Source organism: Heterocephalus glaber, unplaced genomic scaffold, assembly GCF_053883595.1.
Source record: "Heterocephalus glaber isolate CG9 unplaced genomic scaffold, H.glaber_assembly_v1.0 deba00000331, whole genome shotgun sequence".
Taxonomy (NCBI): domain Eukaryota; kingdom Metazoa; phylum Chordata; class Mammalia; order Rodentia; family Bathyergidae; genus Heterocephalus; species Heterocephalus glaber.
Window position 1 is genome coordinate 53218221 of NW_028258142.1, and position 27957 is coordinate 53246177.

General features: G+C 40.6%; 1 protein-coding gene across 3 annotated transcripts in view; it reads left to right on the top strand.

Annotated features, from left to right (window-relative positions):
- Chst9 (carbohydrate sulfotransferase 9) overlaps positions 1–27957 on the top strand; it is a 259739-nt gene that overhangs the window by 194697 nt on the left and 37085 nt on the right. The gene's annotated exons all lie outside the window — the stretch shown is intronic.

The following is a 27957-nucleotide window of genomic DNA, read 5'->3' on the forward strand; positions in this document are numbered from 1 at the left end:
TTGTTGTCCTTGGCTCTATTGATATAGTGTATCACAATGATTGATTTGCATATGTTAAAGCATCTCTGCATCCCTGGGTTGAATCCCACTTGGTCAGGGTGTATGATCTTCTTGATGATCTTCTGCATTCTATTTGCCAGTATCTTAGTAAGGATTTTTGCATCTATGTTCATTAGTGAGATTGGCCTATAGTTCTCTTTTTCGGTTGGATCTTTCTCTGCTTTGCGGATCAAGGTGATTCTTGCTTCCAGGAATGAATTCAGGAGTATTGCTTCCCTTTCAATTTCACTGAAGAATTTAAACAGTACAGGCAGTAGTTCCTTTCTAAATGTCTTGTAGAATTCAGCAGTGAAGCCATCAGGACCCAGGCTTTTCTTAGTTAGTAAGGTTTTAATTATGTTCTAAATTTCATTGATTGATATTGTTTAGAATTTTTAGGTCTTCATTCAACTTTGGTAATTCATATGTATTAAGGAATCGATCCATTTCTTCTATGTTTTTTATCTTATTGGCATATAGGTTCTTGAAGCAGGTATTGATGATCTTCTGGATTTCTGCTGGGTCTTTTGTAATTTCATCCTTTGAATTCCTAATTGCATGGATTTGGGCCTTTTCCTTCCTTTTTCTGATAAGGTTGGCTAAGGGTTTGTCAATTTTGTTGATTCTTTTGAAGACCCAACTCTTGGCTTCATTAATTTTTTCTATCATTCTCTTAGTCTCCATTGCATTGATTTCTGCTCTGATCTTTATAAATTCCTCCCGTGTATGAGCTTTAGGTTTGTCCTGCTCTTCTTTTTCTAGAAGCTTGAGGTTCAGCATTAGGTTGTGTAATTGAGCTCACTCTGTTTTCCTAATATAAGTATTCACTGCTATAAATTTACCTTGTAATACTGCTTTCATTGTGTCCCATAGATTCCGATATGTTGTATTGTCATTTAATTGTAGGAACTGTCTGACTTCTTCTTTAATTTCCTCTGTGACCCATTGGTTGTTCAGAAGTGTATTGTTCAATTTCCATGTGTTTATGAAATTCTTGTAGTTTCTTTTGCTATTGATCTCCAATTTCATCACACTATGGTCTGAAAATATACAGGGGATAACTTCAGTTCCTTTGCACTTACTTCAACATGTTCTATGAGAGAGTATGTGGTTTATTTTCAAGAACAACCCATGTGCAGCTGAAAAGAATGTGTATTCTGATTTTGTGGGGTGGAAGACTCTGTAAACATCTGTTAAGTTCATTTGTTCAATAGTTTGATTCAGTTTTAGTGCGTCATTGCTTATTTTTTGTCCAGTTGACCTATCTGTCTGTGACAGTGTGGTATTGAGGTCCCCCACTACTATTGTATTAGTGCTTATTTGATTTTTCATGTCTGTTATTATTTGTTTTATATAGTTGGGCTCACTAGTGTTTGCTAGTCATATATGACAATCATGTATTTATGATTGTCATCTCTTCCTCTTGGATTGTTCCCTTTACAAGGATGAAGTGTCCTTCTATGTCCCTCTGAATCAGTGTTGGTTTGAAATCCACTTGATCTGCAAAGAGGATAGCTACTTCTGATTTTTTTGTGGTTCCTGTCGCATGGCGTATTGTTTTCCACCCTTTCACTTTCAGTCTATGAGTTTCTTTTTGAATTAAGTGTGTTTCTTGTATGCAGCATATTGTTGGATCTTGCTTTTTGACCTATTCTGCCAGTCTATTTCTTTTGATTGGTGAATTGAAACCGTTAGCATTTATGGTTATAACTGATGCATATTGATTTATCATTGTCATGACTTTTTCTTTTTGTTGGATTCTCTCCCTTTGCTTTAATTTCTTGTTGTGCCCAATGGATTCATTTGGCTGGGCTTCCTGGGGTTGTGATCCTCATTGTCTTTTCCTAGGATATTGTCTAAAAATTTTTGGAGTGCTGGTTTGGTATTCATGAAGTTCCTAAGGTTCTCTTTATCATGAAAGTATCTTATTTCTCCATCAATTTTGAAAGATAGTTTTGCAGGGTACATCAATCTGGGTTGGAGGCTGTTTTCCTTTAGGGCTTGAAATACATCACTCCAAGCTCTTCTTGCCTTGAGGGTTTGGATTGAGAAGTCTGCTGTGATTCTGATGGGCTTTCCTTTGTATGTGATTTGTTTCTTTTCTCTCACTGCTTGTAGAAATTTATTCTTCTGTTGGAGCTCTGGAATCCTAACTATTATATGCCTATGTGTAGATTTTTTTTTATCAAGACTAGCTGGAGTCCTATATGCCTCACTTTTCTGAGTGTCAAATTCTTTTCCCCTCCTTGGGAAGTTTTCTGCCATCACTTCTGTGAACAGTTTTTTTATATCATCTTCACTCTCTCTTGTTTCTTCATTGACTCCAATCAGTGTTAGGTTATTCTTCTTTGCATCCTCTAGCAGCTGCTGGATTGATTTCTCATGCTCACTTATAATTTTAAAGCAATTTTTCTTTTCCTGGTCACTAATTGCAATCTTATCTTCTATATCTGAAATTCTGTCCTCACATTGGTTCATTCTGCTATGTAGACTTTTGATGGAGTTTTTAATCTCCTGGAAATCTGTTTGCATGTGTTTTATGGATTCAATTTGTTTCCTATGTTGGGATTCCATTATGTTCCTCAGCTCCTCTATTTTTTTGTCTGTGTCCTCTCTAGATTTATTAATCATGTCTTGCACTATGGGCACAATCTCTGGTGTTACCTGAGAAATTATTTCTGATTTCATTTTTCCAGATCCTCTTTTGTTGCCAGTTCAGGGAGTCCAGGAATTTGAGTATCAGATTGTTCCATCTCCTTTCCCTTTGGGGTTGCTTTAGGTGATCTGGAAGTATGGTTTTGAGACTTGTTTACATGTCTTCTCATTTCGTGGGTAGAGGATGCTGCTGGCATGTGGCTCACCTCCTTGGTGCTGGGGGCAGTGGTATGACAGCCGAGAAGGCTCTTCCTCAGCGCTGGGGGCAGTGGTATAGTGGCCGGGAAGGCTCACCTCCTTGGCACTGGGCATGGCTCTCTGCTGATCCCTTCTTATACTCTGCTGTGCCACCCAGCATCCACAATGCTCATTTCCTTTAGCCTTCTTCTGAAAGACACTGCTCACAGCTTGTCCTTCCTTGAGACAGCTTTGCATCTTTTTCCACCTTCCAGTGTACATAGAGCATGGAGGCAAATGTGTGACACACACCATAGGGCAGACAGGGCTGTGTCAGGTAGCAGGAAGGGCTGGGAGACTTGAGAAACCCAGGCTCCACTGGTAGGCCGGGGAGCTGGGGGTCCACATCAGGGCATATCTGTTCACTGTGCACAGTCCTGCTAGAGAAGCCCTGCCGTGAGAATCACATGACTCCACGCTGCAGTTGGGGCCAAGCTATGATGTCCTCACTTAGTGCAAATGCATGGAGAAAAATGATACAACACATATAAGTAAGGGGGACTAAATGAGAAAAAGAAATTTGAAGTGCAAAATAATTACATTTATTTCTGGAGGGGAAAAGGTGCCTTCTCCCATCTCCCTCCTTACATTTGCATGAATCTGTAGCTGTCCTTTAATGAGGGGCGGGTGACACAGCTGTCTCTGCCCCGTCTGGAACAAGAGCAAATGGACCCGAGCAGAAGCAGCGTGTCCTTGTCTTGCACCAGTTCAGTACCCAGAGGGGGATTGAGAGTGAATGTACATTTTATGTAATCAATGCTTTGTTAAAGTTGTTCACTGAAACTTCCAAGAGCTATCTCTGAACACATCTGTAACTTTTGCACCAATTTCTTAGTGGTTAAGTTAAATCTGAACAATAGGATAATGTCAATGATGCAGATTTAGGCTCTATCTCTAATTTTTGTAAAGCTTTATAACTTCAGTACATGCTGTCTAATTTGAATTACTACATCAGGGCCTCAGTTCTGCATCTATTTTCTTAGGTGAAATAAGTTTATGAATTTTCCTTTAAATTTATATAAAATTTTCCTTTTGAAAAAGCTAGGAGTTTGCTGCTCTGATTAGAAATTTCTCAGATCCATTCACTTTTCTTTTACTTCCGAGGAGGTAGTAAGTAAAGGGAATAATCCAAGACATGATAGTGATTCTATTTACTGAGCATTTACTACATGCCAAACAGCATGGTCAGTATGATACATAAATTATCTCATTTTGTTGCCAAGAAAACCTTAAGAAGAAGAATTATTCTGATCATCTCCATCTTAGAGAAAGAAATCAAGATGTGGAGATATTACATAAATTACTTGAAGTCATATGGCCAGTAAATAGAAGAATTGGTTTGTGCTCTTAATCACCACATTCTACCATTACAGAATGTCCTTCAAATTGAAATAGATATTTACATTTGGAAGATCATATAAAGAGTTGTTTTGCTATTTTGTTGTTGTTGTTGTTGTTATTGCTCTTAAAAATACGAGTTTCAATGTATGCTGCCTAGTACCTTTGGATTCTCTGATGTTTTTCCATTTGAACAGGTGAGGGAGCTTGTAGGCAGATAATCTTTTCATTTCTATATTCTTAGAAACAGGACCAGAGGCCCTAATGAGCAGAAACATTAGCTTCTGTCCCCAGTTCTGGTGATGACTTTATCAGGAAGCAGAGACCTGGAAGGCTGGAGATGCCGCCAAGCTCAGCCAAAAGTGTGCACCCAGAAGATGAGAAGTAGAGGGGTCTACATTCTCACAGGAAGTGGGAGAGGACTGGGTCTTTCCAGGAATGTTTTGGCAAAAGATTTTATCGAGCACTTTCTAGAAGGCAGCTTGAGTCTGTGGAAGGAACACTGTGTTTCAAGGCACAGCAGCCTGGTTCAAATCAGGGCCCATGAGGAACCAGGTTTTTGTTTCACTCACTCTTTAGGCCCCAGACAGAGCTGTACATAGTGTGCCCTCAATACTGGGTGAATGAATGAATAGACCAATTCATAACTTGCTAACCCTTAGTTTTCTCATCCAAATAATGGGTATTTCTCAGAAAGCATCAGTTTTGGAATTTCAAACATATATTCTTATAATTATAAAAACAACTGTGTTTCTCTAGCTCCCTCCTATCTCACCCATGATTTATAGAAGTCTTCCGAGTTTGTCCGCCCTGACTCAGGGACACAGTACCACTTGCCACTGGCCACCTCTAAGTTTGCTCTTGCGGACACCAGGTACCTGTAGAGATACTTCCTACAGTGCCCTGGATCTCAATGCCCATGCAAACTGCCTGCCACCCTGTGCCATTCTACCTTTCTTGCCTAGCTGGGCTGCAGCTGTCAGGCCAGAGCCACCATCTATCAGTCAAAGTCCCAGGGGAAACAGAGGCCATGCTCAGATTAGGATAAATCAAGGGGGGATTATTTAAAAAGGGAAAATTTCCAAAATACAGGGTAGGAGTGGCAAAAGTTGAAAAATGCAGTGATCCCAGATTAGCAACCGGAGAGAGTCCACCACCCCAACAAGCTGCAAGAGACAGGGGGTGGGAAAAGGTATGGGACTCACAGAAAGGATGTCTTGTGGGGGTTTGTATCTCCCTTTGATGCTGGCCCTTTGAGAAGTTTCTCCTGACACCTGTAAGAAGACTGGATCCACTTACCATGCTGTGGTGTGTGTGTTTGTGTGTGTGTGTGTGTGTGTGTGTGTGTGTAACTGGGGACTGAACCCGGGGCCTCAAGCATGCTGTGGGAGTGATCTACCACTGAGCTACACCCAAGCCCTCTTGAGCTCTTCTCTTGCTCTGTCTTATTCCTATGGAGCTGTCACCCTGGGGTTGTCTATGTTTATCTCCCTGCTAGACTTCAAGGAGGGACTGTTTAAGTCCTCCCATCTTTGTGGAGCTATTATCCAACCTAAGGACAGCACAAAGTAGACTTTTGAACAAGGCATCTTAGGTGGCTGAACAAATGGTCGAATGCCTGTCTTACTGTGTGGAGAAGAAAAGGCATACTCAAAACCTAACCCATGCCTTCTCACTCAACACAAATATGTTCTCTTTAAATACATGCAGGACATTTTCCAAATATAAAGTTAAGAAAAAAACAAAACAGATGTGGCTAAATTAAAAGTGTCACTCCTTTCCCACTGAGCCCTACATAGAACAAAGTGTTAAAGTTTATTTCCTCTGCCTTCTTTATTTATGTTTAATTATATTTAATTATATATACTTGTTAAAAGTGTTCTAGTTATACACATTGTGCTGAGTACAATGTGGATATTGTTCTATAGCATTACATGCTGATTTGACCTTGTTATTTTTAAAAGCTGCCAAGTTCTGCCTTTGCAAGAATGATGCAGAAGAAAGAAGAAACCAAAACAGAAGTGAGCTAGGGCAGCAGTGAGCGGGTTAGGTTCATCACTTCTCTCTGTGTGACTGCTCTCAGGTGTATCAACTTCTCTTTCTCATCCACAGTATCTTTGTAGCCTTATCTCATAAGAAGGCCGGGAAGATGGAGGGAAGAATGCATTCCTAGGGCCTAACATGGTCCTTATTGCCTACGTGCTCATTAAATGCTGGGTGTTGCTGTCGTTATTTTATCCCTGCATTGCCTAAATACTGTAAACAAGTAAAGGTGAATGACCAATTAGGAAAAATATTCATAAAAGACATGCTAGGCAAAAATGATGTGTTAGTAGTCAAGAGGATAAAATGGATCTTGGAAAATAGGATTTTTTAGAGATAAGCTGCTTCTCCAGCTTCCTCATTCTGAGAAAACCCACACCTCCTTCCTCTCCTCAGCTCCAAAGAATAGACCTGCGGAGAAATAGTGTATCTGTCAGAAAAGTAGCACATCTGTCTGCAAAGAACATGCACATTGTTGTGGTCAGTTGATCATCAACTTGAGTGGGAATGCCCAGCTGAATTGAGTCAGCATGGTCCTAGGGGTGGAAGACTTGCTTTAGGAGACTTGTCAAAATGGTATCAAAGGAGAACAGGAGGGAAGGATTTCGCTGATTTTCCTTGAAAGAGCATCATTGCAGCTGTTTTACCTCAGAGAAGCTTTGGCTGCTTTCCTCAGAGCTCTGGTCCTCACCGTGGCCAGGGATGACTGCTATTCTCTTTGGAGGAGCTCTGGTTTTTGCCTTCTCATTAGATGTAGTCTCTTGGTTGTTGGCACAGATTCTTCAGCTTTCAGCATTGGTCTTTCAGGCTCTCTGGCCTCCAGCACTGCCCCTTGGGCTTTCCAGCTCAGAACCTTCATCCTTCCAGTGCAGATTCCTTGGCCTCCTGATACGGACTGGTCCAGGGCATTCCCCTGGGCTCCAGGCCTTCCACTGGATTCTTCAGGCCTCTAGCCTACAGACAGATCTCTTGCACTCTTCTATATTTGACTCTGTGGCCAGATATTGTCAGCTAATCTTGTAAATTTCTGTGTCCTGCATTAAATCTTCTTTTGCAAATACTGACTACTACACAGATGCTGACCCAGGAAGTCTTATTATCCTTTGTATTCCTCCCACTGCTTTTCCTTGCATTAGAACCCCTTGTACACCAGGAGACAGAGGGCTGACGTAACAAGAGGCCTCCCTGTCTCCTTAACTCTAGCTTTGAATGAACTTGTTTTCCTTCCACCAAAATAAATGGTTTCCCATGCTTTGGAAGAGCAATGGGCAGTACAGACCTCACCCTGCAGTAACCTGACAAAGAGAAAGAGGAATATTCTATGTTTTAAAAGCCAGCGAAATGAGTAGAAGAAAAGACCAACATGCTGTATGATTATAAATACATTCAAGCTCTCTAATAAAAAATAAAAAATTATCATAAATGAATAAATAGCATGATTCTTCAAATGGCACTTTTGTTTAAATTCAGAATTGACAAAAATGCTTGGAAATAGGCATTTAGCTATACTCTTAATATTAGTTTTAGACATTTAGTAGAACTCTAATCTGTCAAATCCACTTTCAGAAATGTGTGCTAAGAAAGGGTCATGGATATACTTCTAAGGTATATTCCTGTCAGTATTTCCCATGGCATTCTAGATGACAGGGCCCTGTTCCTCATAACAAAGTACAGAAATTGAAGATAGAGTAGAAAAATGTCTAATGGCATACGGAGATTATTATGTGAACAGAACAAGTTGTTAAAATTGTATGTGTTAAATGACACCATTTTTGAAAAGTAAAAATAAAATATCTGAAGGAATGTGCCACAGATGTAAACAAGCTTTCAGGGGCCATTTTGTGCTGCTGTAACAAAACACATGAGCCTCGGTACTTTATGAAGACATTTATTTGGCTTACAGTTTCGATGGCTGGAGGATGCAAAAAACATGGCACCACCGTGCGGGCAACAGGGAAGAGAAAGAGGAAGGGGACCAGCCATGTGAAGAAGGGAACACGTGAGGGGTGGTCTCCCCTTGTTAAAACCTGATCTCCTAGAACTCACTCCAAGAGACCAGCATTAATTCCTTCCAAAGGCAGTGCCCCGCCCACCTGTCTACCTTCTCTTAGACCCCGCCTCTTAAAGTACCATTGCACCTCCACACTGCCACTCAGTGGACCTGGATTGTAACACGTGAACCTTCAGGAGACAGACCTGCTCAAACCACATCCAAACCACAACTCAGACCTTGCCTGTCAGTGTCAGGGCCACAGATAGTTGTTTATTTCTCTTATCCATATTTTCTAAATTCTTCGCTACAAACACTGATTTAGTAGCAATGAATAAGTCAGTAAATGTTCTTTTAATAGAGCCATGCTAAATGTATATTTGTCACATTTTCAGTTTCTTTGAAACTCAGTTTTCTTCATTACACGTGTAGTATAATTCATTGTAGAAAATTAGAATGTACAGAGAAACAAAAAGAAAAAATTACCCATGAATCCTCACCCAGAGGTGTATAACACTGTCCACAGCATATACACCCCTCAATAATAAATGATTAACAATACACATGATGTTTTGTCACTTGCTTTGCATTAAATTCATCCAGCTCATTATTTCTGACTTGGCTCACAGATTCACACTGCACAAATTTGCTGACTTCTCCAACCCCTCCTGTAATGAGGGCCTCCTCGGTTGTTCTCAGGTCTGCTCTGACTCAGTCTGGCTCTCACACACACACATTTGGCTTTGTGTTGGCCCTTGAGACTTCCTTAGAATAAATCCTCGAAGGGGGATTCATGCTTCACTTTTGGCTCTTTCCAAGACCTCTTAGTTGGATAAAAAGAAATTGAGTAAAGCAATTAAAATTTGAGAAAGGAAATTAAAAACAAATGGCAGCAAACCAAAATTGGACCCCTCTCTGGCAGGAATGCTTTCCAATTTCTCCTGGTGGAGACTGGGGTAAAGGCTGTGCTCCTAGAACTGCAGAGAGTTATAGCTCTGGGGGAAAATCCTTTCCCCATGAGCTCTCAGCACTGCTTCAGTTGCCAGGTCTCACGGCTGCAACTTGTCTTCACCTGGAATGGCTCCATGTCAGAAATATGAAATGCAGAGATTCCAGTCTTGCTGTTACTGTTCTCTGGGTACTTCATAAACCTACCTAAGTGCTCTTTGGCCTCCTAGGAATCTCTGGCCCTTTATCTAGCCATTCCTGCACTTTTTCTGTCTTCAGCCAGCCTCTTTCTCAATGCCTTCACTGATCATTGTCAGATTTCTGCTTCCTCAGGGCCACTAAGCCCCTTGTACCCTGATATTTTCCCATCACCTACCCAGAAAAATGGAGAAATTACACCATGGTGAAATCATGGTCTCCAACATGAGAAGGGCCTTTTCATCACTTAGATGGGCCTAGCAGTTCATTGCTGCAAATAATTATTCCAAACCTTCTCTGCCTTCTAGAAGACTACACTCCTCTCATTTTTCCACAAGTTGCCTTGCTCCAGATTTTTGGAGGAACTCCTAGCCTCAGGCTTGCTGTCTCTCAACACACACTCACCACGCACCCTCTGTCCCTTTGTCCTTCAGTGTTAGAGGATCACATGTTCCTTCCCCCACTCAAAACCAAGCCTGTACTTTAGATATATTGTCACCCACTCACCTGGGACCTATTTCTTGAAGTTTCCATCACCATTTCTGGTAGGTTCACTCTTTTTCTCAGCAGGCTTCTTCTCCTGAGCCCAGAAGTATTTCTTTTGGTCCCAGTGATCGAACTCGGGTCCTTGTGCTTGCAGGCAGAAGAATCACTAAACTAAATCCCCAGCCCCCAGAAGTATTTCTAAGGTCACTGGTTCCATCAAAATTTCTACATTAATTCAATCTTTTGCCTCATTTCCATCCAAATTCTTCATTTGTGAAGACTTCCTTCCAGTTTTCTGTTTCCTGTTTCCTGTTTTGTACCTCCAGAGTCACTGACTTTTGGCTTCAGCTCCCATCATTTCTTTGAAACTTAAAACTAAACTCCCCACTGGTCAAAAAGAGGACTTTTTTCAAATCTTATCCATATCACACTTAGCACATTCAATTGCACCCTTCTTTCTTTCTCCAACTTTGTATCATGAAATGTTTCAAACCTACAGAAAAGCTAAAAGAATGGCACAATGGCACCTACCTGGCTACCGCCAAGATTTATCATTGTTAACATTTTTCCTCATATACTACCCACTACCTAGTATTTGACCATGCGTACATTTTAAAAGCAGTTGTAGATATCTTAACCCCTCACTCCTAAGTACGTCAGCATATATCTTCTAACAGGGGGGACATTCTCCTACCGAATGGTAATGCATCTTCAGACACACTTCATTCTTTAATGTCATCTGATACCATGTCCACATCAAACCCCTTTAATGGTCTCAAGAATGTCTTCTGTAACTATTTTCTTTCTAAGCCAACATCTAATCTGTGTTCTAGCACTGAATTTAGAGTTTGTGTTGCTTGTAATTTTGTAGTCTAGAAGAGCCCCTACTTTTCCCTTTTTTCTTCCTGTCTTCTTTGATGACACTGAAAGAAAGGAGTTTAGGAGTCTAGGTCAATTGTCTTCCAGGAATTCCTGAAATTCTAACTGTTCCTTCATCACATAGCTTAGATGAACTGATATCTACTTTCAGAAACTATGCTGACCATTTTGAGCATGGATATCTCACAAGACGTCTACTTCATAGCATGTTTAGTCATTTGTTCCATTTTAATGTACTATTTTCATCATTTCATTAAAAGTGTGAACAGTAGGACCAGGGATTTAGCTCAGTGGTTCTGCCACCTGCCTTGCAAGCTCAAGGTCCTGAGTTCAGTACCCAGTACCAAAAACTAGTGTGAACAGTAGATCTTAGTGTTTTACATTTTCATTGCAGTGGTAAAGAGATCCATAATACTTTGCACAATGGTAATATCCTACTTTACCTATTGATGGTCCCTGACTGAATCATTTATTACACTAGTGATTCAAACATTGTTTCTTAATTATGTCATTTCTTCTACATTTATTAGATAATCTTTCATTAAATTTCTTATACTTTTCTGGCCATTCTCTTTGTCTTGTCTCTTCTGATCACACCTCACTTTGATGTCTGCTCATGTCATCCATTCTCCCTGAGTAGTGTTATTCATGTTCCATGTCAATTAACCTCAGTACTTCCATCATGTCTGTGCCTACATTTGTAGTTCACATGCCTTCCTGGAATTTCAGAATCATGTATCCATCTGCCCGCCCATTATTTCCATCTTCAGGTGTGCTCTGGGTATTGACACCGTGTACATAATAGAACTCATTCTTTTATCCTTTAAAACTGCTCCTCGGATGGCGCCATTATCCAAGGAGCCATTATACCGCCAACCTGCTAGTTGTTCTGATTTCTCCCTTTCACTTACACATCCAGTAGCCAGTTTTACATCCTGTACATTTCTGGATGAGTGTCCTTCTACATCATAACACCAGTCGCTCTTTCCCAGGACCGTCTGCCCTCTCCTCAAGAGCACTGCTGTGATCTTCTACTTAATTCTCTCCCTCCAACATAGTCCTGAAAATCAAATCAAACACAACTGTTACAAAGAGATTTTTGTAGCTGTCTAAGTTCTACAATGCTTGGAGTGAAGCACTGAATTAACTTTTTATCATCACTATTATCTAATTAATAAAACTGATCTAGATATCATATGCATGCTGGTGTGTATGAAAGAAACCTTAGGTCATGATTTAAAATGAAAAATGAGGGACCAAGGATACAGCTCAGTGGTAGAGTGCTTGCAAAGCCCTGGGTTTGCTCTCTAGCACAGTAAAAAGAAGGAAGAATGGTGGAAAGGAAAGAAAGGAGGAAAGGAGGGTGGGAGGAAGGTAGGAAAGAAAAAAAGAAAGAGAAAGGAAGGAAGAGAAGGAAAGGGAAAAGAAGAAAAGAAAAAGAGGAAAAGAGATTCATAAACTATTTCATGAAATGGGCCCTTCTGAGGGTCAGTATAATTACAGAGGAATAGAATGGATGTATCTAGTTATTTGAATGAAAAACCAGCATCATGCTATCATGACTAGTTTCTGTTCAGCAAATAATTCCTAACAGAAGAAAAACAAAACTCTGTATAAGTAGTGAATTTAATCAAAGTCAGGGAGAAAGGATTTTCTACTTGTATAAGATTGTGATTAGTGGTTCAAACTACCAAAATTTATTGACTGTAACTTAGTTAAGAGAGAAAGATGGATAGAGGAAGCCAGCAAGAGAAGATAAATTACCATTTTAAATTCTTATTTATACTACTTGAGTGTGTTTAGATGTGAGAATTACAGTGAGATAAGCATCAGATTAGTATCCTAGCAGATTAGTATCATTTGCTTGTACCATAAAACTCTAAATTATCTTCAATATTCTTTAGAGGATGAAAAAGAGGAAGAATGGAAAATTTTTAAATGGAAAACCGTATAACAATTCATATATAAAATGGTTTATAGGTTCATAGATTTACATCATTTAATCAAGTTATTACTTTCATAACAACCAAATTTAACCAGAGGTATATATTTTCCAAATAGAAGTAAAAAAAAAAAATAGAAAATTATCCTAGAACTATTGTAACACATTTACTGCAAAGTAAAATAATAATAATAATAATAATGAATTTCAAAGAAACACTCTTTACAAAAAGCAATAAGCTTATAATCAATTTTTATTCTGATGAGTATTAAATGTTTTCCCCTAATTTAATGGTGTAAAACAAATAAGCTAATTTATGAAGTATTCTCTGTGGTACAACCATAGATCACATTCAGCTGTGTTATGTTGACCCTTTGGGGAATGTTTAAAAAAATTGCTAAAACAATTCATAGATTCCCATCACAAAATTGATCTTAACAACATTCCCTCACCTGCACAAAGCCATCCTACTGCCACTCCCAAAGAGAATTAGAACTACATGTATATAAGACTTCTGAAATGTAAAACAAGCAAACAAAATATAAAAGTACCCCCAAATGTCCAAAAATATACCCAAAAAAGCAGTGGAGTTATATGAATGTACCAAAGCGTGAGTCTGCCTTGTGCTATCAGGATAGTATAGGGAAATCTAATAGGATGGTACTGAGAAAATAGTGGCCAAAGAGCTGCCTATTTATGTTTGGTCTCTGCCGCTTGAACTACAGGCCCACAGTGTGCCTCAGGCTCACCCACTGATACTACAGAGGGACCACTGAGAATGACACAGCCCATACAGAATCTTAATCTGTACTATCCATACAACGTCTCTGGAGGTGAATTTATATTGTGTCTATCATGGTAAAGGAGCTGAGATTGACCAACAATCACAGCATGAACAATCCTTCCAGCTAGTTCTAGCCTTAAGTAGGTGAAACAGAGATAACTGAAAAAACATCCTTATTTATCAGATGTAGTCCCGAGTGCTTTAAAATTTAGTTGAGGAGAAAAACAGCCTTGGCTGAGTTTTTGTTTTCCCTTTGAGGGGGTGGGGGTGGAGACTTGAATTTGTAGGGGAAAAGGTGGCATTCCATTTCAAAAATCAATTTGAATTTTTTTAAACTAGAATTTCTCACCACTTCTAAGAGAGAGGATGTAGAAAGGACTTTGCTAAGTATATAGATCCTGTTATAATAAGGGTCATGATATCTGGTAGCCACCACTGATTGGTTGCACGATTTACAGTCTCCTTGTTGTACCTAAGGCTCTGAGCCATCACCAGGGATCACAGGAAGCTGAGAGCACCTCTGCCCTGCAAACTTCATAAGGAGCTGATAATGGCAGCTTGGGAGAGTCTAATGGAGTTAAAGGAAAGAAAGTGAATTTCATGCTAAAACATGAGTTCCGTATCATAATTTACTCTAGGAAGTATAAAAAACAGAAAACTCCACACACTGTCTTCCTGAGGTACGCTTTGTGTGAGAATGAAAACTGGTTCCCTTGAGAGGCACTGGCCCCAGGGCTCCACCTGGCCTGAAGTCCCAGCTGTCCCTCAGCTGGTTCGCCCCGGGGTGAGAGCAGCCGCATTCTCTCTTTTTCCTGTGCTGCTTGGCTGTCTGGGGAAAGGCAATCAGGGACAGCATTTGGATTAATGTGTGTGCCTGCCTACCTTCAGATAAAAAGGGGATTCCGAGCATTCTGATTGTTATTTATTCAGCTAAGCTAATAAATTTCACTAATGTTTTTCCTTATTTAAAAAATATTTAATCAGAAATACATATTATTTCTAGTTCTTTTCCATACTTCCTGGCCATTCCAGAATAACATACATTGCTATCTTGAAATCTTTTGTTATTCTTCTTAACTCTATTTGAAAACAGCTTCCATCTGGCTTCTAGACTAGCTGGTTTTATTACTGCAAATAAAGGCAGTCTGGGATATGAGGGACCGTGAAACACAGTAATGCCATCAAGGAAGCCAGGTGCTATGCCCTTTACATAGGTGAACTTATTGAATTTTCAAAACCAATCAGCAAAGCTGTTAGCTTTATTTACAGACGAGGAAGCTCAGAGAGACTGTGACTTGCTGAAGGCCACCTAGACAAGAGTAGGGAAACGGGCTCACAGCAGACATTCTGATTGCTTGGCTCCATCCTTGGTCATATCTGAGTCTGCATTCTACTCTCAGCTTTGCCCTTACTTTAGTTGGTGTTCTTAAGTCAGCTCCAAACTTCCATCAGCCTCAAGTTTGTAAGCAAGGAGCTTGGCCTAATTTTCTTCTGGTAAACTTTGCCATAGCCTTTTAACTCCACAGCTAGTGAAAATTTATGCTCCCCAAATTAACTTCAAGTATGTTGGTTGCTTATAGTAAATCTGTACAGTAGCTTCAAGATGGGGTCTATTCTTATTCACTTTGGACAGGTAAACTTTACATTTTGTGATCTAAGCAGTCATAAGATTATTCAAATATCAATAAAATACAACTGCTTCTCAGTGTTTGATCTTGGTATTTTTCCCCTCTTTTTACCTCAACTTAAGAGCCTTCCTATAGTCTCCCATCAACGCTGTGCAGAAGATTGTCTGGTTTTCATCTCCGGCCCATTCCTGGGCTCTAGTTCTGCTTCCTCCATGGTGTCTTCCTGGTACTTTAATTTTTACAAATGCTGAAGTGACCTCATCAACTCATTCCACCATTACTTACCAAAATTACTCTTTAAATTTGGGTATTGCCTTGCTTCCACCTTGACATTAGAGTATCTTCTCCAGCCAGGCATGGTGCCATATGCCTGCGATCCCAGCTACTTGGGAAGCTGAGGCAGAAAGATCATATCTCTGAGACAGCCTGGGCAACACACGCCTGTCCTCCGAAAATTTAAAGAGATAGGGATATAGTTCAGTGACAGAGTATTTGCCTACTATGTGCAAGGACTTGCATTCAATCCCTGGCACTGCAGAAGACAGGGGGAAAAAGAATATCTTCTCCCAAGGAATCAAGCTTACAATCTTGGCCATCTTTGATTCCTTTCTTCCCTCTGACTACCCCTCTGCTAATGTGTCCTACTCACACAGTATGTCTCACATACATTTACTTAACAGAATCCTCATCCTCAAACTTTGCACTTTTGGGTTAATCCCTTCCTAAAACACCATTTTGATCACTTACTGGCTCAAAAGTCTTCAAGGGTGTTGGGGACCAGGCTACATCACTTAGGTCCTATAGGGTCTGAGGCTGATGTAACTTTCTTTAGGAACAGAGAAGTTAATTGAAAACCACAGGCTTCCTGGCTGTGTGTAGAAAACTCACAAACACAGCACTCCCAAGGCAAGATGACATCTGCTGAAGACAATATAAAGAATTCAGGCATCCAGGTATAGGGAAAAACCTCTTCCCCACTTACTAGTTATGCCTTTACTGACCTTGCTGTTTCATGAAAGGTATACTACCCCTACCCCTGTGCTTTTTGCTTGCTAATAAAATTGGATCGACCTTGGAGGTTGCTGAGCCTGTCCACTAGAGACAGGCTCCTCCCAGTCCCCTTGTACAATGAATATTGTCTCTGTCTTTCTTTATTCCCTGTTGCTCCCCCCTCACAAGTATCCAAGGGTCTGATCAGCCCTTGGTACAAGGGCCCCCTTGGCAAATATATGTCAAAAGTTATTCCTTATGTTTAAGGATCTTCCACGACATTAGTCCATCATGTACTTTTTACCTTGTCTCTTATTAATTTTTAATAGGCAGCTTACACTTCTGTCAAGCTGAGCTACATACTGCTCCTTATGCCGGTATTTGCTAGCTGTGTTTCTCCTCAAGCTTATCCTGCTGCTGAAAGCCTGCTGCCCTCATCTGCTTCTTCTAACATCCTACTCAGGTCAGATCCTGTCTGCTCCATCAAGGCGCCCAGTATCTTCCCAAAACATAACCACTTCTCTCTTTTTGATTTGTGTCAATCATTTGGAAAATTTAAGCTCTCTTATTCTTTATATAGTCAAACAACTTAAAGAGTTATAGCAAATTTAGTATTTACAACCTGTCATTATGCACTAAAGCAGAAACCCAAACTGTGGAGTAATCTGCCTCATAACCGATAGTGGCACAGTGAAGAGTAAAAAAGTCTGAAAGTGACTCCATCACCACTTCCACTCTATCAAGGTTTAAATACTTTTCATCTCCAACTAAATGGACAGTCTACTCTAAATATCCGAAAGCTCTATGATTTGATGTTGCTATTTGTGGGACTGAAAGGGAGCTCATTTTGTTTCCTCTACTTTATTCCTATAAATCCAGAGCACTTAGCATATTACTTTGTCCAGAATAGATGCTCATTAAAATACCATTGTAGCATCAAACAAATGAGTTTTTCTAAAGGCAAAGAGATCTCCAATTGGGGAAGGAGATCTGAAAAGCCTTTGGCCTCAAAATGAAGGCAGGTGAGAGTTTCTCTACACCTTTCTTTACTTAACCAGTATGTTTAATTGATTCAAGTTGTATATTTAAGTTTATAAAAGTTTGAAAATTGTCTTGAATGCCCCCAGTACGTTTATAGACAAGGAAACAGAGCTAGCATCAGGGCCTCTATTTCTTGGGCTGCACTAATTCCTGTGATTCTAGATTTTTTTCCTCAAACTCTCAGTTATTTTTAACTGACCCATCACTGTATGGAACCATTACTGTTGCCACTTTCACATGGTTTGAAACAGAGTAAGAAATAATCAGCAACTTAATTTCTCAGCTTATAACTGTAAAATGTACCAAGGTACTTTTCTGCCTCTCCCTCACACAGGTGCGCGTGAGTATATACTCAGACGCACCTGCTCACACAGCACAACTCATACGCACACACACACAACCTACTTGCACCACAACTGTCTTTGAAAAATAGACAACAGCAACTGCAAAGGGAAATTCGCTGATTGTGGTGAGAATTATGTCATTCATTGCAGTGATGAAGATAATTGGTAACACTCTGATTGTTATTACTCAGCGTCCAGATGTGATGCTTCACTTTTTCAGCAGTAGATGTATAAACAATGAATACAGATTTCTAAAAACAAGAGCGCAAAGTAGTAGCTACATATGACACCTAAAATCCCTGCTTCTAGGTGGCTCTCAGTAGGGGATAAAAAGCAATTGATAGCTCTCTTTAGGACGAAAGCTGCAAGATAACATGTCTACACTATATATATAAGTACACAGTCTTCTTAGTCATCTGTCAGAGATACAGACTGACTTCAACCAACAGCTTACATCAAACTCATTTTCTAGTCAAAGAAACTGAGGCTTGACAGAGAATGAAGTATAGGCTCAGTGAGAGCATTCTGAGAGCCTGTAATTCACTTTGCTCCTGGGTTCCTGCACCCCTCATCTGTTTTCTGCTCAGTGTTTCAGGGCATTGTTCCTTCAGTTTGCGCTGCGTTGGTTGGAGGTAGGCACCATAGGTTTGATTGATACAGCAATTTGCATCTCAAGGCATTGCTCGATAAATACAAAGCAATGAAAGGCTACTCTCTCACAAGCCCATTTCCCCCTTTGGGCTGACTTTAGAAGCTCATTGATGTCACTTCCTTCCTCAGTCAGCAAGTGAATTTTCTTTAATTCTCAAGACCAGCTGTCCATGCTGTCAACAGAAAGTTATTAAAATTCCTTTAAAGTGAATAAAAATAGCCTAAAACCAAATGTACTTGCAAACAGGAAAGAATCAGTATGCAAAGTCCACAAACCTCTGAGCAAAATAATGTTGATCCAACCAGAGATTTCAAACATTGTATATTCAAGATGCTAGAAAAAAAAATAATTAAAAGATGCTAAACCACATACTCCTTAATCTTTTACTAGTAAAAGCTTACACAGTTAAAATTCATCCCCTTACATTCCGCTTCTCTTTTTCAAATATGATTTGAATAAATTTGGGAATAATTTAGGTTTTCCTTAAGTGGAATTCCCTCCTTTTTTCTTGCATAGACCAAAGAACATTTACATCTCTACCAGTCTGTGACGATCCATAAGCCAGAGAAAAACATTATAATTAGCAGCAATCACAACCACCATGGCCCCCAAATAATATTAAAATTACACATTTTAATTTTTAGAGTTTTAATAGCTCAGAGGAAAAGGTGATTTTTCTCATATTCAAATAGCTATAACTCCCAAAAATGAACTGTCTGGCTCCCTGTCCCCCTAATTACCTACTTGCTGGCTGATTCCAGTCATTGGAAGACAATCCTGTTAACTTTTCCATCAGCCCTTCTTTTGTGTTCAGTCCCCCGCAGTGGGGCCCTTACCCTGCTGCCTGAGTTGCACACGACCTGGTGAGCGAAGCCCTTCAAAGTGTGGACATGTCTCTGCCACTCATCACCCAGAGTCACTTGCCCCTTCCTTATCTGGACAGGTGCCCTGAATGCTCCCCTGACCCTGAGCCTTCGCCAAGGAAGCTCATACCCACACTGTCCCCAGCCAGACAGGCTGCTTTGTGTCTGTGGCTCCCACCCATCACTCAGGCCCTCGGGCCCAGCCTGCCTCCACCCAAGGCTTTCTGCTCACGGGGACTGCAGTCCAAACGAAGCTTCTGTGTTCACGGTGACCCCACCGTGAAAATTTTGTTCTTGTAAATTGGAGTTCAGGCAAAGAAAATGGTAGAAATACGGGTACATTTAAGCTAAAAGGATAATTTGTAATATTTCTATCTTGGGAAATATTACGAGCAATGATCCTCTAAGTTATCTAGAATTAACTTTTAGTCTTTTCCTTCAGTCCCAGAATTCAGAATACTTACTGTGTTCTTAATGCAGAGCTAATGATACTAAAGATGCTGTATAATATAGGAAAGAAAGAGAATTATTGTCCTTGTTACTAGAATACTTAAAAATTCTTTAAAAATTAGTTGGAAATTAGTACCAAAAAGGATTACTATCACAGAACAAAGTATTTAGTATAGACTGGAATTCAGTGGAAGTCAACTTCAGACCCTAATGTGGGTCATCTAATAATTTTTTAACCCATTTTCTCTTTCATGAAGGATCCAAGCTCAGAAACAGCTGCCTTCAGCATGTTGGAGGCTAAAATAAGGCTACACCCACTGAAAATACTGATAATCTTTCCATAAATATGTACTGAACACCTAGGAGATGCCAGGACTGGCTGAGTTCTGCAGATATAATAATAAAATGGATAGTAGTACCTGACTCCAAGGAGCTTACACTACAGAACAGAAGACAAGCAAAGAAGTAACACACACACACACACACACACACACACACACTAGTGGGTTAAGTCAAGAATCACAAGAGAGCTGGGGATTTAGCTCAGTGGTGCTGCCCACTGCCTCAAAAGTGCAAGGTCCCAAGTTCAATCCACAGTACCGAAAGAACAAAAAAGAAGAATCACAGCAGATAGTGTGACAAGGGAAGAAAGCCCTGAGGTCTTAATATTAAACTGACCTCTACACTCACACTCACACTCATACATACACACACACACACACACTCACACACCAGTCCTGCAAAGTTGGAGAGACAACTTTGTGTGTACAAAGGACCAGACACCAGAAAGTACTAAAAATGACCATAAAACCTTGGAGGAGAGGAAAGGAGGAGGAGTACACAGAAGGGCAAGGCAGGAGAGCAGGCAAGGAGCACATGGTGCAGGATGTGTGAGATGTGTGAGAGGCTTGCAGAGACCCTCTGTGAAAGCAGGAAGACCCTACCATCATCATGCAGGAAAATACACTGGTGAGCTCATGTTGGTAGTGGCTATGGCCAGAATGACACAAATTGTGGATACAGAGCAAGTATCCCAAATCCAAAAGTCTGAAGCTTAAATGCTCCAACTTCAGAAACTTTTTGAGCACAGACATGACACTACTAGTGGAAAATCCCACACGATGAAACTTTGTTTCATGCACAACATTTTTTTTAACTGTTGCTTGAAATTACCTTCAGGCTATGTGTATGTGTTTATGAAAGATAAATAAATTTTGTGTTTAGACTTGGGTACTAGCTCCAAGATATCTCATTATGAATATGCAAATATTCCAAATTTTTCTAAAAAAAACAACCCTGAAATCCAAAATGCCACTGGTACCAACTATTTCATTTGAGGGATATTCAACCTGTGTATTATGAAGACACTGAGATATTGTCCCTTCTATCCATTACTTCTCTGCCTTCCCCTCTCCAACGTCATTGGCCCATCGGTTTCCACGTCTTGTCATAAGTAATGGCTGCAGCTCTGTGCCCCTTTGCAATGTTCTTGGGGTTTTGTTCATTGAATTACCAGATCTATCCTGTGAGATCACCATATTGGTCCTTTTCATCAGATTCTCATATTCCTTCCTAAATTACCCCTGATGAAGAGGAGAGGGATACTCCAGCATTCTGTAGTTATAGAGTATCAAATTGCTCTACATACATAAGTAAATAATAGGCATTTTGCTCCAAGAACAGAGGAATAGATTCACAGTTTCACCCCCTTTCCCTTCTCCTGTTTCAAGACTTCATATGTGGCACCTTTAAAACAATTTTGAGCATACCTACAGAAAGGCTCATGCTAAAAGTATGTAATAATACAGAAGTACAGCATGTTGTAGAAGAGGGAATAGGGCCAACAGGCTCTTTGGGAGCATGGAGCAAGCTGTTTGGCAGCAATGATCTTGTTCATAGCTGAGTTCCCAGAGCTCAGTACCCATATATGACACATGGTATCTGCTCAATGGTATGTGTTGAGCAAGTGAATCAATTACATCAGATATGACTCTTTCTGATCTTTATTCCTTCTATTCGTTTGTTACCAATTACTCTCAAATATTTCTTCCACATACTTTCTCTGGTTTATCTCTTTATGTTCCTTCCCATTTCTACCTCCCTAGTCTAAGCCCCAAGTAATTATCTTTGTTCATTCACCTCACCCAAGACCCCTATTTATTCTGCAATTTCTCTCACTACTCTGTACCATCAGTTCACCATATTAATTTTCCTTCACAACCCACTTCTGCTAAAAAAGCCATAATGGTTGACAAACTGTCTACTGCCTCAAACATAAAGAAACTGAATGGTTTTCAGGTCATCCAAACCTATCTAGGCAATACCATTTCCCTCCAAAACCTCCCCTGTAGTCAGACCAATCATTTGCAGGATTCTTCCCAAATTCGATCCATTTTTGAAAGTCTGATTTTCTTGTGATTTTTATGTCTTCTCTGCATGCATGTCTAATTTATTGTCTTCACTGTATTATTAATCATGTGCTTGAATGTACCTATCCAAAGATACAAAACATATTCTAAGGGGCCAGGGATTTAGCTCAGTGGTTCCGCTTCCTGCCCTGCAAGCGCAAGGACTCAAGTTCAATCCCCAGTACAAAAAAAAAAAAAAATTCTAAACTCTGTCTTTAAAAAGAAATGCTATCCCCCTTTTTAAGCAAGAAGTGAGAAAACTTCTGGCTGGGAACTGCCTTTAGCCTGTGGTACTGCAGATGATACCTGATTTTGTTTTCATTAGTATAATTTCTTTCTCAGTGTGTACAGCAACACCATTTTGAAGAGCAAAACATAAAACTGCCTTGGATTGCAAGCTACTCATTCAGACTGTGTGTAACCATGCAAAAATAAAAACAGAAGACCCCTGTATTACAGGGACAACTTTTGATCAAAGAAATAAACATGATTTTATAAACTTTAAATAAAGGAATGCTAAGAAATCAACTAAAACTGTGGACCTGAATTATTGATAACATATTTCTGCATAAGTTAAATGAAAGTAGAATAGTGGGCACACCTACTGGAAATCTATCTGTCTCCCAAAATGAGTTACATAGATTGGTCCTTCTCTGTCTCCTCACAGTATGTCATTCACACCTCTATGAAAACCCCTCTGAGGGGGCATTTCAATTTAGCTCTCTGTATCTCTCTCCCTCTTGCGCCAACTTTTGTGAGTGTGAGTACCCCACTGTATTCATCTTTGCATAACCAGAATTTAGGTATCTAACATAGTGAAGACACTATATTTTTTAGAATGAATATACTATACTATAAGAAACTGAACGCATACTTTAAGTTCTTAAAATTAGAATAAATGGTTAGAGTCTAGTTTTGAGAGCCCAGAAAATTTTCCAGAGGAGCTGGGTTCTGAGAAATTCTTCCACATCCTCAGGGCTGTCACTCAAAATAGCTTCAATTCTGCAGGTTCTTTAGATCTGTGGCTGGTCACTGCCCTATTTTGCTGTGTGGTGTCTTTTTTCTGAGGAGCAGATTCATAGCTGCTCTGAGATCCCTAAAAGGGCCTGTTCCCTGAAAGAGGTTAAGAACCACTGTTTTAAACTGTTTGGGTGGCAAAAGAACGTCCCCTGGAGTTTCAGTTTGAGATCATTAATCAAACTTCTCACAATGGGAGGGATTCATGAGTCTCACTGCGGAGTTTAGAGAATTAGATGCCATTCTCCTAGAATTATAAATCTTAGACAAAGAGTCCCCTCAAATGCCAGTGAGAGCCAGTTGGGGGCATTTGTACCACATACAGCCCTGAAACTCTCGAATGGACAACTAGGTCTCAGCACCACCTTCATCCTGAGCTGAGCCAACCCTGTCCACTGCTTCCCCCAGCAGCTTCTTCTGCTCCAGTTCGGAAGGACAATGCAATTGAAATGTAAGAGTCCTGGGGTCACTGCTTCTATGCTCCACTTAGTCCGCATTTCAGCCCCTTACCAAGTGTCTTTATTTTGCTCCCTTCTAGTCTTCATCTCACCCAAAACTGAAAAAAGACCCAAATGAGAGACAGACAAGATTAGTTTTGTCCTAAAGATCAGCTGTTTCTGTGTTAAAAGTATCTATGCTCTGTAGAGTGCTGTGGGTTCTTTCACTGGCAGACCATGTAATTTGGCCTTATAAATTATCTGAGACCTGGTCATCTAATCTAAAAGACAGGGATAATGGTCTCTACTTCACAAGGTTGTCCCAAGGGCATAATGGATGCCAAGCACCTTACTCAAGGTAGCCTTGTGCTTTCCTCCCTGGCCCTGAAGAATGGCCAAAACAGAGCATAAGAACTTATTTAGTAGCTTTCTATTGCTGCTGTAAGAAATTACAATTGTCCCTCGGTTTCCACGGGGATTGTTCCAGGAACCTTCTTAAATACCAAACTCCTTGGATGCTTAATCCCTCATATAAAATGGTGTACTATTTGTTTATAACCTGCACACATCCTCCTGTATACTTTAAATCGTCTGTAGATTTCTTATAATCCCTGATACAATGTCATTGCTATGTGTAAGTCGTCATACTGTATTGTTCAGGACATAATGGCAAAGGAAAAGTCTCTATATTTTCAGGACAGATGAAATGTTTTAAACTATGTTTTATCCATTCACAGCATGGTTACATAACCCTGTAATCCCAGAACTCTGGGAGGCTGAGGCAGAAGCATCGCAAATTTGAGGCCACAACAAGACCCTGTCAATAGATACATGATAGGTAGGTAGGTAGGTAGGTAGGTAGATAGATAGATAGATAGATAGATAGATAGATAGATAGATAGATAGAATCTGCAGAAAAAAACCTCCAGATACAGGGAGCTGACTATGCCACTAATTTGGTGGCTTAAAACAACACAAATTTATCTTATAGTCTGGAGTTCCTAGTACAGGTGGGTCTGACTAGGTTAAATTTAAGATATCTGCCAGGCAGCATTTTCAAGGAAGGGCCTAGGGGAACCCCATTTCCCCATTTCTGGGTTTCCTAGGGCAGCCTTGCCGCACCACTCCACTCTGTCCTCTGCCTCTCTCATCTCAGGAACACACCCCCCCCCCGCCGCCGCCTCTGACTCTCCTGCCAGCTGTTGTAAGGAAAGACCTCTGTGATGACACTGCATACAGCCAGATAATCTTCCCATCTCCAGATTTTTAATGTAATCATATCTACACAGTCGCTGGGTCATGTAAGGTATCATAATCCCAGGTTGCAGTCATTGGGATGTGGACATCTGGAGGTCATTATTCATTGCTGCATTTTATTAAAACAGAAAAATATAAAGAAAAAAAAATATATATATATACTGTAGTTGCCATGTCAGCTTCCATAACCTACAGATATCGTCATTTTAATTGTGGGCCCTGACCTCACGAAGTACCTTCTTAAACAGCATCCTTTCTCTCACTGTATCTACGAAAGTGTCCTTATCCACTCGTTCCGTTAGCTGAAACTTCGAGGGCTGGCCTTGCTCCCTGCTCCTGCACTTCTCAGTTCTGGTCAGTCTCCAGGACCAAGCTCAGAATTCGAGCCGCCCCGGGCCCCTCCACCCTGCTCCGGCTGCCCGGGTGCAGACAGACCCTCGTTCTTCCTGCGTGGACACTGCTTGTGCCCCGTTTTCTCTGTCACCTGTCTCCCTGCCCCTTCAGCCCCCTCTGCACTGCTGGCCAGCTCTTCTTTCTCCACAACAGCTTTGGTCACCACATCCCCCTGTGAAAGACCTTGCCTGACCCCCACACTGCTTACAAGGCCCCCAGTTGCACCCTGAGTCAACACCCTCCCAAGGCTGAGCTGTCTCCCTCTCCTCACCCCGTGTGCTTCCCACCTGCTGGAGATTATGTTTAACGCTGCACTAGGCCCCCGGCCACAGGACATATGTTCCAAGATGTTCTGCCAGTGCCTGAAACTGCGGATGGAACCAAACCCTACAAACACTGTGCTTTTCTTATAAATGCATGCTCATGGTAAAGCTTCATTTATAACTAGCCATAGTAGGAGATTCACAACAATAATAAAATAGAACAATTATAACAACCATCTGTAATAAGACATTTTAAACTTATAAATTGTTTCTTTCTGCAGTTTTCCACTTAATATAGACCATGGTTGGTCCTGGGCAACTAAAAGAGTGAAAAGTCATACCACAGATGAGGGTGACACTGTACAAACCACATAGAACTCCTCCAAATTCACCCCCACACCCTCCTCATTCCTGTTGCTAAGACACAGCTCACTCTGCCCCCAACCGCCTGGAATGACCCTCTAGCATCTTTGCCTGCAAAATTCATGCTCATTTCCTATTAACCCTAGCAAATCTGGACAAAGGTAGATACTATGAACTCTTGCTACAACTGGGCAGACGAGCCAAAGCACCATGTAACTGACCTCACGTGAAACACCTCATGGCTGGCTGAGCTCTCAGAAGATGCCCGGCTGTAATCTGGTCCATTTACTAGAGGTCAGTGGGTGTCTCGGTCACTTCCTTGTTGCTAAGATACAATACCAGAAACCCACAAATTAAAGGAGGGAAGGCTTATTTTGGCTCACAGTTTGTAAAGGATTCAGTCCATAGCTGGCCACCTCCAAGGCAAGATGGTGGGGCACGAGTGTGGTAGAGGGATAGCTGCTCACATCCTGTTGTCCGGGAAGCAGAGTGAAGGGGGAGGCACCGAGGAGGGATATAAACCCCTCCGGTCACACTACTGATCAGACACCACCTCCTAACAGTCAGCTACGATGCTCCATGATCCTGTCACCTCCCAAACACATGAGGCTTTGGGGCCATTTTCTAGCTACCTATCACAGTGAGTTTTAGTGTCTAATTATTTGATAGATTGGAATATTATTTTTTCTCTTACATCCCTTCCAGATTTCCCTAAGTCTCTAACAAAATAAAACTGAGACTCGTAGTGCTGCTGCCATCCTAATACCTCATCCAGTCTCTAAGTCTCTACTCCAAGTGGCAACTAGAGTGAGATGGTTTTTCTAAAGCAAATCTATGCATGATATTTTAAGGCCCCTCAGACTGTGCTCTAAAACCCCATAAGGGCTGACTTTCTATTGCTCTTGGGACGATCCTTTGTCTTCCCAAGATGGTCTCCATGGCTTGCTTGCTATCTGAGTCCTGCCCTGCCTCACCTCACACCACAACCCCCTTACTTCATTCTTCCTGTGCCTTGAAGCCCCCCCCCACCCCGCCACCATGCTCCCTCCTTGCACACGGCCTTTGCATGGGCTCTTCCTTCTGCCAGCCTGCTTATCTCCCTATTCTCAGTGAAGTTAACTTCCTCATCATCTTTCAGCTTACAACCCAAATGTCACTTCTCTGGGGAATTGATATTTGAATATTGGTAATCTAATTCAAAAGGTTTTCCCTCAAACCATGTTGCCTCTTCTTTAAACGCTATGCTTTTAATCTGACAAAAGAAATCCAAATATTAAAACGTATCAAGAGTATGTGATTGAGCAAGGCTTTTTCAAAATGAAGAAAATTGGTTTTTATTATCTGGAAACTCCAAGGTTGGCCCCAGGCATTTCTTGACAATGACAAGATCAAATAGCCCACTCCTCCCGCGGCTGTCTTACTTCTTCTGCATCCCATATGAAACCTTACCTGCTTTTAAATACTTAGAAAATCTTAGCATATACCTATTAGTCGATTAATTGACTGATATATTTCACTTAATTATTGCTTTTTTAAAAGTTTGGCAGTTTTTTAAATAACTAAACATGCAGCTCTCATCCAACCTAGCAGTTATCCTCTGGGCATGTAATTCAGAGAAATGGAGACTTACATTCACATAATAACCTATACACAAGTGTCTATAGCAGCTTCACACATAATAGCCAAAACCTAGAAACCACCCGATATCCTTGGACTTTGCTAAAGGCAGTGTGGGGTCTCCACACCATGGAATACCGCTCAGAACAAAAGGGAACAGCACCCTGGATGAGTCCTGATGGAATTGCACTTAGTAAAGATACTACTCAGCCATAAAGAATGAGAAACTAGAGACATTTATAGCTAAATGGATGCATATTGAGGCCATACACTTAAGTGAAATAAATAGGACACACATGTGTAAATACAAATAGTTTCTCTAGTGTGAGAAACTGAAAGTGTAAATAAGGATGAAAATGATTAAAATGAATAATTGATAATTTGAAATAGGAAGAAAAGGTCCAAAGGGGCAAGGGTGGTGGGAGGGAAAGGGGAAAGGAAAGAAGGGAAAGGAAAAATTATGAGAAAAGAAAAAAAATGGAAACAAAGTCTATGTAAATAGGGAAGGGTGGAGGAGGTGAAGGGTGCACAGATAATGGGGAAAAAATAAAAACCAAGATACATCACGTACAGGTACAAGCACCCAATGATAAATGTAAACGTATTGTATACCTAAAATGTAGCAATAAAAGAATTAAAGCAAAAAAAAAAAAAAAAAGAAAGAAACACAAGTCCCAAAATGTTGTTTACTATAC